Genomic DNA, 10,440 nt, shown 5'->3' on the forward strand with positions numbered 1-10,440 from the left:
CCCTCCAATTCTGGTTAGAATTGTCCTGCCATCCATGGTTATTATTTCCACTTTGATTGTACCCTTGGTTGGGGGGGGGTCATAGAAGTTATGAGTGGATGCCACCATGTTGTCTTCTTGTTGGAGTTGCGGGCATTCATCAGTGTAATGGCTATAATCAGCACAGATTCCGCAAATTCTTTGCGGGACCAGTTGTTGGTTTTGCTGTGGTGGAGGAGGTTGAGCTTGCTGAGCTTGTTATTGATTCAATTGAATTTGCTTCAACAAGTTGGTCATCTCACATATACTCTGAGCTAGAGCCACAGTCTCTCTGCTAGAGGATACTTCTGCAACGGCTTTTGAACAGCCTTGCTTTTGTCTGTGGTTCCTAGTAGATTTAGCTAAATCACTGATCAATTGCCAAGCCTCATCAGTGGTCTTGTACTTCTTCATAGACCCATTGCTAGCACTTTCCAATGTGGTCTTATCTTGGGGCCTCATGCCCTGTGTGATATAGCTAAGTAACACTATCTTGTCAATCATGTGGTGGGGGCATGCTTCCAGAAAATTATTGAAGCGCTCCCAGTATTCAAAGAGAGTCTCATTGTCATCCTGAACAATTGTGGAAATATCCTTCCTCAGTTTATCAGTAACTTCATATGGAAAGAATTTCTCCAAAAACTCCTTTCTGAGTGTATCCCAGTTGGATACATTTGCTAGAGGTTGAGTGTAGTACCACTCTCTTGCTTTTCCCTCAAGAGAAAACCGGAAAGCTTTTAGCAAAATTGAAGTTTCATCAGTACCATCACGCCTAACAGTAGAACAGGCTGCCTGAAAATCTCTCAAGTGCTTGATAGGCTCTTGAGTAGGTAGGCCATGAAACTTGGGCATCAAATTTAGCAGTGCGGTCTTTATTTCAAAATCTGTAGCTACCGCTGGATGATGCGCTTGAAACGGTTGCATTGTAAAATCAGGGGCTCCTTCCTCCTGGATGGTAACTATCCTAGCTGCCATGTCTTCTGCACGTAAAACAACCGAATCAGTAGAACGGGGGCTGATTTCTTCCTCAAGTTCACTTTCAGATCCGCCCTCAGAGCAGACTAACCAACGCTGTTCTCGCCTTATTCGTGAAATAGTCCTTTCAATTTCAGGATCGAATAGTAGCAAAATAAAATAAAATGAAAATAAATAAATTCTAATTAATAACTTTAGCACTCTATTGCAACTCCCCGGCAATGGCACCAAAAATTGATGAGACACAGAAGTTGGTGAATTAAAAATTATTAAAATAGTTACGTTGCAAGTATAGTTCTTAACTCACCAAAAATCTGCCTATCAATTTAGAAATATGTCACAGAGAGTTTAAGTTAAAAATTACTGGGAGTTTAAGTCCCAGGTCGTCTCCCAACGAGTTGCAGAAAAGTGTGCTATTTTATTAATCAGATGTTCCAAGAAGTTGAGTTAAGTAGGTGGAAAATTAAATTGAGAAAATTCAAATAATATGAATAAAAGCCTTGACTGGGAGTTGATTAGTTGGAATCTCTATCATTGATGGGATGATTTCAAGATTAATTTATAATTAATGGTTGTTCTGTTTAGTTATCCTTTACTAGGTAAAGGAAAGTCAAACAAGTTAGAATGCTAGATCTGTTCACGAGTTGCAACCCACTTAGTTCAAAGGGATTGGTGTTAGTGATTAGATAACAATCCAACATTTAACCCAATTACAATTTTTCTTTCAATCCTTCCAACTCAAGAGTTCCTTTCAATCAACTCCTTATCAAGTGAGGGAACTACTCACTCATTGTAAATAATAAATCCATAACACATGAAAGGGAATTAAAAGAAGACATGATTATTGGAATGGAAAATAAATTAAAATGGAAGAAATAATCCTTGTACTAAATAATCATGAAAGTATTCAAATGACAAAATTGAACAAAGCAAAGAACATGGAAGAATAAAACCGAGTTAAGAGAACGAACTAGAATGACGAAGTCTTGATGAGGAAATAACTCTTCTCAGTGTTCCAATGCTTAGACCAATTGAAAATTAAAATTCTTAAAACCTAGAGAAAGAAACCTAAAGGAGTAAAACTAGATCTAAAACTCAAAACTGTGTAGAATGAATGTTGTGTTTTGTTTCTGCATATTCTCTGGCTCTAGTCTGCTGTTCCGGGATGAAAACTGGGTCGAAATAAGGTCCGAAATCGCCCCCCAGCGAATTCTGCAGATTATGCAGATCGCACATGTCACGCGATCGCGTCATCCATGCGGACGCGTCATTCGCATTTTTCCTTGCCACGCGTTCGCGTCGTCCACGCTACCACGTCGCTTTAGCTTTTCCAATCCGTGCGGCCGCGTGAGCCATGCGGCCGCGTCATTGCGATTTGCTCTCCTTCGCGTGGTCGCGTGAGCCATGCGATCGCGTCACTTCTCGCTGGTTATCTCCTCAAATTCTTGTGTTCCTTCCATTTTTGCTAGCTTCCTTTCCAATCTCCAACTCGTTCATGCCCTATAAGGTCTGAAACACTCAACACACAGATCACGGCATTGAATGGAATAAAGGAGAATTAAAATTACAAAATTAAAGTCTCTAGGAAGCAGTTTTCAAACATGTTATAAATTCAGGAAGGAATTATAATTTCATGCTATGAATAAGTGGGTAAGGATCATGATAAAACCACACAATTAAACACAATATAAACCATAAAATAGTGGTTTATCAGCACTACAAGTCACTTGCATGTTTTTTGTCAAATTGATTCTTGGGTTTAATGTTTTCCTTCCTTCTCTTCCTTTTCAAGATGGCCACCAAGAAAGGTAAGGAGATAGCTTCGAGGAAACCGGCCATAAAAAGGGCACCCCAAAAGTCAAATTCTAAGGCGCGCTCTTCATTAGGAGCCAAATCCCTATCTAAGAAAGGGAAGACACCCACTCCTTTTGATGAGAATGACAAGAGCAAACCGGCAAAAGATTCCTCAAGGTTCCCCAACCGCTTTTGTGAACTTATGTTCCCCTCCATAGCTGTAAGGAACTATCATCCTGAGCATCTACTCGCTCCGCCGGACAAGATCGCTCCTTATATTTTGCCCCGCATTGAACAACGAGCATGGGAGTTTCTTTTGAGGAAACCAAGGGAAATCAACCTCTCTTGGGTGGAAGAATTCTACACTAACTACCATCTTCCCTCTCTTCAATCGGTATACATGCGCCAAAAGCAAGTCTCAGTTTCAGAAGAGGCTATTCAGCAAGTGCTTAATGTCCTACTAGTGCCAAGTGACATGGATGGCTACCAAGAAGTCTTACGTCAGCGAGAGAAGTATGGATTCAATTGGGACTCGATTCTCCGAGTCATTGCTGAGCCAGGGACATTTTGGACCCAAGGTCGACTCCGGATGAGGCCCAAGAGCATTGACGCTCTCTTTTTCACTGTGGAAGCTAGAGCTTGGGCCCAGATCCTATCCCACTATGTGCTACCTAGCACCCACAAGTCGTCCCTCACGGCAGACCTCGCCTTGCTTGTTTGGTGTGTTCTCACGGAGAAGCCGGTGAATATTCCGCTTCTTGTCAGGCAAGCGATGAGTCAAGTTCACGATCGGGGTATTTTCCATTTCCAGCATTGGTGTATGACTTAGTTGCTGCTGCGTGTGTTTCTTGGGAAGCCAAGGACAAAAGGATCATAGTTCCGGCTAAGGGCAATGTGGTCCCAAGCGGGAAATACCTACACCATCCCATGAGCAAACCAAGCCTCGACATGGCCCTGCCACTTCTTTTTTCTTCTAGCTCATCATCACCACCACTGAGATCCACACATCAAAGCATAGAAGATCTTCACTGGAAGCTTGATAGATATGAGCGGCGCAACCACCGCCGGTACACTTACATCAAGAAGCTTCTGCGTTGTGTTACCCCTGGCATGGAGGAACCCAAAATATTCACATCCACCTCAAACCCAAGTGATGGGAGCTCTGATGATGGAGATAGTGAAGGTTCCGGTCCCGACCGTCCCTTGCGTATTATTCGTAGCACGAAGGACCGTGCTAATTTCTAAAGTGTGGGGAGGTCGTTCGACCGATCTCCATGGGTAACATTCTCTTCCCCTCAATACCCATGGATTTATCTTTTGCTTAGAAGTTAGTATATTGCATGTGTAGTTAGTTTTGCTTGTAAATACCCTTGCATGATAGTTAGTTTCTATAGAGTTACTTGGTCAAAACAATAACTTCCTTTTCAAGAAACTGTGTCCTGGGTGACCTACCAAAATTATGAATTTTTTTTTTGCAGTAAACTTGGTTTAAGAATGTATTTTGGAACATAGTGATTGAGCTAAGAACACAAGCATGAAAGTTTTGAGCCTATTGCAACATCTTTTAACCATTATTTTCATTCTTGTGTGCATATCTCTCTCTCTATGATTGTGATCCTTGCTTTGTCTGATTCTATATGTCCATTGCTTGGTGTAAGAATACATTTACATGATTGAGACCATCATTTCAATAGTCACTTTTTCCAAATGGCCTTAACCCTTTTATCTACCGTTGCTAACCAATTTTGAGCCCATGATAAACCCTTTTGTTCTTAAATAGAGCACATAAACAACCCTAAGTGAAAAACCATGAATGTCCCTAAATTTGAATCCTTGATTAGCTTAGGTAAGTTAGGATGTGTGTCATTCAAGTAGGAGGGTATACTTAGGAAATTCGGGTAGATATATAGGTGTGTAATTATAGTGTAATTGAAAAATTCTAGGATTTGGGAACATACTCATGTGTTGAATGACAAAACTGTATGCAGTGAAACTTTTGTTCACAAAGAAACCCCAAGAAAAAGGGGATAATAATAAAATAAAATAAAATAAAAGAGAGAAAGCAATAAAAGGGGACAAAGATGCCCCAAGATAAAGTAACAAAAATAATGCATATGGGTGTGAATTGAAAAGAATACATGAGTATGCAAAAAGAGTAAAACTCAAGGATGGCTAGGTAATATATTGTAGTTGTATAGGTTGTTCTATGTGTCTAGTGGATCCTAGGTTGATCAAGGACTCAAATTTTAAGCCCACGTGGCCATATACATCCTTACCTTCACCCTAGCCCCGTTACAACCCATGAATAAGACCTCATGATACTTGTAAGCATGCATTAAGTAATTGTCGATTGTTAGATGAAAGACAAATCTTGGAAAGCATGATTAGGAGAAGATTGAGTGACGAACCCTATATACTTGAGCGAATAGAGCGGATACACTTCCGGTGAGGGTTCGATGCTCAATGCTTGTTCCCGGCTTTCACAAGCATTCGTTTAGCAAGTCATATGCATTCCATGGTGATGTTCAATTTGGTAGGATTCATGAATCACATACTATTTTCACCCAATATGCTCACATGTATTCTTGAAGGATAGATTTACTCTTGACCAAGTAGGTAGATGATTTTACATTACTTGCATGCATCCATTTAGGTAGTTTGCATTTCATAAACCCTTTCCCATCATGATCTTTGGTCTTTTTATTTTAAGCATGAGGACATGCTTGGTTTAAGTGTGGAGAGATTTGATAAACCCCGATTTTGTGGTTTATCTTGTGCTTATTTTGGGGGATTTTATCAATATTTCTCACACTTATTCGCAAGAAATGCATGGTTTTGTGTTCACTTTCCAATATTGCTCCAAGATGGAAAACATGCTTATTTTGCCTTAGAATTGCCATATTTTAATCCTCTTCTATTTCCATTCGATGCCGTGATGTATTTGTTGAGTAATTTCAGGAATTATAGGGTAGGAATGACTTAGAAGAGAGGGAGAAAGCATGTACAAAGAGGGAGGAACATGAAGAATTGAAATCTTGGGAAAAGCAGCATCGGCGCGCCCGCGCACTCCACGCGGACGCGTGGATGGGATTGGCTGGAAGCGGCGCGCAAGGATGGACGAATCCGCGCAGATCAGAAGATTCCTATCAACACGCACGCGCACTTGGCGCGCACGCATGGATCGCAAAAGCAATCGGTGCGCACGTACGCATGGCGCGCACGCGTGGGAAGCTGCACATGACCTCATTAAAGGAAATCGTGCCTGGCAATTTCTGAGGCTCATCAGGCCCAATTTCAAGCTATTTCTGCATGGAAAAGACCCAAGGATGCTAGGGGAAAGGGGGGAATCAATCATTTTTACACTAAGACATAATTTTAGCTAGTTTTTGGTTCTTTGGTTATTCTAGAAAGAGAAACCCTTGTTCCTCTCTAGATCTAGTTTTAATTTGATCTTTCCTTGTTGATTTATGAATTAGATCTTGTTAATTACTAGTTTTAATTGTTCAATTTGAATTCCTTGTTACAATTTTGCTTATATCTAGTGATAGTTTTATGAATTCTTGTCAATTGTCATTTTATACCCATTTCATGAATGTTGTGAATCTTGACTTGTTGATGTTACATTGATGATTTCTATGTTTAATCTTGCTGTTTGGATGATTGTATGTTGATAATTGTTAGTGGGTACTTGTAGATTTCAATTTAATTGCTATTTTGAACATGTCTTTTGTTAATGCTTACCAAGTGTTCGATGAATTGTTTACTTTGATTATGGAGTAGTCTTCTTTACTCTTGGCCTAGGTCAAGGGAATTGGGTAAACTTGAGTCATTAGGTCTAATGGATTTGATGATTTGGGAGCCCTTGGTGGTCAATTTGATACTCATTGACGCCAACCCACTACTAATCCAATTAGTAGGTAGGTTGGGACTTATGGGTTGATGTGATCAAAGCCATTTGACGTACTTCAAGTCTAGGAGTAGATATCACGTACTTAAGACTTTGAGGGTAGACTTAATGAGCTTGGTTCCTCATAATTGTCAAGATACGGTTGTTAGACAAGGATTGTGACCCCAATTCCCATGCCTAGCCAAGAGTTACTTTTATTATTCATATTTGAAAACCAACTTTCCCAAATTATTTGCTTTAGTTACAGTTACTTGCTTGGTTTATAATAGAATTAAGTGGAATGTTGCTTGTTCATTGGAATTGCTCATGTTTTGCTTAGATAGTTGAATTAGTTTGTTGCAATTTAAGATTACTTGCTTGTTAAGATTCCCATTTATTTTCATGCTCATAACTCACAACCCCGTATTTCTAACCAATGTTGAAGCACATGTTTTCCCATTCCTTGTGAGAGGACCCGAGGTTTGAATACTTCGGTTATTTCTATTGGGGTTGAACTTGTGACAACCAAATCCCTCTCTAAATTTGACCCCCGAGGATTGTTTTTGGTAGAGCTATACTTGCAACGTGGTTTTATTGGAGAAAATATTTACCAATACACCCTTGGGAGCCTATCATTCACCCAAGGCAGCCTCACAACTAAAAATTACAGCTCCTCCAAGCTCAATCAAACAGCCCCAAACCAAGCGTGATCACCAACAATCATTAACATTCATATACACAATACCTAAACCACAATTAACACATCCAAACATAACAACTCAATACCCAAATGCCTAAATTCAGAAATTTTATTAGGGTTTGAGATCTCTTACCTTTACCCACTGATCCTTGGGCAATACCCACAAGAAATCAAGTCTAGTGGATCCCTAAAACGTGAAAATCATCAAGGAATTGAGTTTCTCAAACCTTAAACCCGAAATTCATATACCAGTAGAAATGGAGCTAGGCAAATGCAATTCACTTACTGTTTTGTTTGAATAGAATTGAAGAGCTCGATGAGCCCGATGCGTGGCTGCAAACAGCTCATCAATCAGAGCTCCGGATCAAAAGTTATCAAGGTTTGAAGATGAAGTTAGGGTTTGCTTCTTCTTCTCCCCTCCCATACCTGCATTCAGTGTGTTTGATGAATAAGAGAGGAGAGAGGGGTTCTTTTAAGTGTTTTATGGTGAGTTGGGTTGGGCCTTGGACCCATTTTGGATCCAGTTCAACCGGTTCGGCCCGTTTGGCCCAATCACGGGCCAAATTCTTTAAAATTAGTGTCAAAATTCTCGTTTTGAAGAGCTCTATCCTATTTTGGTATTAGTTTTTCATTTTTAGCTTTCCTAATTAAAATTCAATTTATTAACTAATAATTTACTGATTTTAGCGGGGTTTACATCCTACCCACCTAATTAGGAATTTTGTCCTCAAAATTCAGAGTGAGTTACCTGAAAAAAGGTGTGGGTATTCCTTCCGCATCTCTGACTCAAGCTCCCAGGTATGTTCTTCAATACCCTCCTGACTCCAAGCTACTTTCACCAAAGAAACTTTCTTTCTGCGTAGATGCTTGATGCTGGTATCATCAATCCTAATCGGAGTTACTGGAAGCGTTAGGTCTTCTCTCACTTGGACTGATTCTGGCTCTAGGACATGACTAGGATCAAAAGTGTATTTAGGAAGCTGCGATACGTTGAATACTGATGTGCGGAAAACGATCCGACACAAAACTCACCGGCAAGTGCACCGGGTCACATCAAGTAATAATAACTCACGGGAGTGAGGTCGATCCTACAGGGATTGAAGGATTGAGCAATTTTAGTTTAGTGGTTGATTTAGTCAAGCGAATCAAGATTTGGTTGAGTGATTTGTGATTTGCAGAATTTAGATTGCATGGAAAGTAAAGGGAATGGGTAAATTGCATTGAATTTAAAGAGAACTGAAATTTAAAGTGCTGAATCTTAAAGAACAAGAAATTAAATGGCAGAAACTTAGAACGCAAGAAATGTAAATTGCAGAATCTTAAAGTGCAAGAAATGTAAATGGCTTGAATTGTAAAGGGAATTGGGAATTGGATTTGCAGAAATTAAACAAGGAAAAGTAAAATTGCAACAAATAGAGAAATAGAAGATGACTTGGATTGAATCGGATCTAAAAACAGAATTGTAAATGAGCATGAAAAGCGTTAAACAGAGAAAGTAAAATGAGAATTCAGATCTCAGGACTCAAGAGACTAGATAACCAAGTCTAGATCTCAATGCCTTCCTAGATCCAACAAGAACAATTGCAAAGGAATTATAAATTGTAAATTGCAGAGAAAGTAGAAGACAGAAGCAATTAACCAAAATGGAAATTCAATTATGCAGTAAAATGAAACAGAGAGATCTCAGGATGAGATTGAAACAGATTTCCTTCAATTCTCCAACCCAAGATCCAAGACAAGGAAAGTAAAGAGTGCTGGGCAAGAACAAGGGAGAAGAGAGATCAATTCTCCTCCCAAATTCTCTTGAATTAAAACAACAATGCCAAGAAATGTAAAGTGAGCTCTCTACTAAGTGTACTAATCAAACCGAAAAGAAAAGCTCCCTTTAAAAATTTAAATCCTATGTTATTTATACACTTTCTTCAAATGGTCTTCAAGCCTTCAATTGGGCCTTTGCTCTTGATGGAATTGGGTTGATAGAGGCCTTGGTTGATTGCTCTTGGAGTTTGGAGAAGAACCGAAGTGAACCAGGTTTGGAATCATGTAAGCTTGAGTAAAAGTTTGAGTAAAAGTTTGAGGCAAACTTTTACTCAAACTTTTCATATCAGCCACCCCATCTTTGCTGATACCAACGTTTGAGCCAAAGTTTGGGGTCAAACTTTTGCTCAAACGTTGGCTCCCCCTTGCACACTCATGGCGCCAACGTTTGCCAAAAAGTTTGAGGCAAACGTTGGCGCAAGCTTTTGCTCTCTAGGGTGTGTTGTTCATGGCGCCAACGTTTGCCAAAAAGTTTGAGGCAAACGTTGGCGCAAACTTTTGCTCTCCAGGGTGTTGATTTGTGATGCCAAAAGTTTGCCAAAAAGTTTGAGGCAAACTTTTGCTCAAGCCTTTTGCCCAAAAGTTTGCCAAAAAGTTTGAGGCAAACTTTTGGTCAAGCTTTTTGCTCCCTGGTTCATTTTCACTTATTCCAAAAGTTTGAGCTAAAGTTTGAGGCAAACTTTTGCTCAAACTTTTTGTTCACTCTTCCTCCTAGCCATTCCTTCTTGCTTCAACCTTTCTCCAAGCTTTCTTCACCTATCATTAATCAACCAAATACATCAAAGCTATGCTCAAAATTATGAGATATTCATTCTTTCATAATATGTGACAATTATAGCATAAAACCTCATGAAATTGCATTAATTCATCTATGGTTGATTAAATCAAAAGAAGCATGAAAATCTACCCAATTGGCTTGCTTATGTCTCAAGAAAGTGCATAAATCAATTGAAAATAAAAGAAAAAGGCTAGTGAAACTAGGCTAAGATGACTTGTCATCACAACACCAAACTTAAAGCTTGCTTGTCCCCAAGCAAGAAAAGATTTATTGAGAAGAAAGAATGAAATGGAAGAGGATGTTCATGCTAGTAGAGTGTTATTGGTAGTTCATGGGGTTTTATGTGGATATGTAAACACTCACTTCTTATTGACTCTTAAGCCTAGAAAGTCTCCTTCAAGCTTCAAGTAACATACTGCTATGACCTCTCATTATTCCTTTATCCTTGGCTATTATTTTGTTCATAAGCTT

The 10,440-nt window shown here is 39.5% G+C and overlaps 1 non-coding gene across 1 annotated transcript; it reads left to right on the top strand.

The window, feature by feature from the left end:
• The first annotated feature begins 516 nt into the window (after window positions 1-516).
• On the top strand, window positions 517-624 carry LOC148544510 (small nucleolar RNA R71). Its single transcript, XR_015901040.1, has one exon. It is a non-coding gene; the product is annotated as a small nucleolar RNA R71 (small nucleolar RNA).
• Window positions 625-10,440: the final 9,816 nt, after the last annotated feature.

This window comes from Arachis ipaensis, chromosome B9, assembly GCF_059453495.1.
Source record: "Arachis ipaensis isolate K30076 ecotype BB chromosome B9, ASM5945349v1, whole genome shotgun sequence".
NCBI classification, from domain to species: domain Eukaryota; kingdom Viridiplantae; phylum Streptophyta; class Magnoliopsida; order Fabales; family Fabaceae; genus Arachis; species Arachis ipaensis.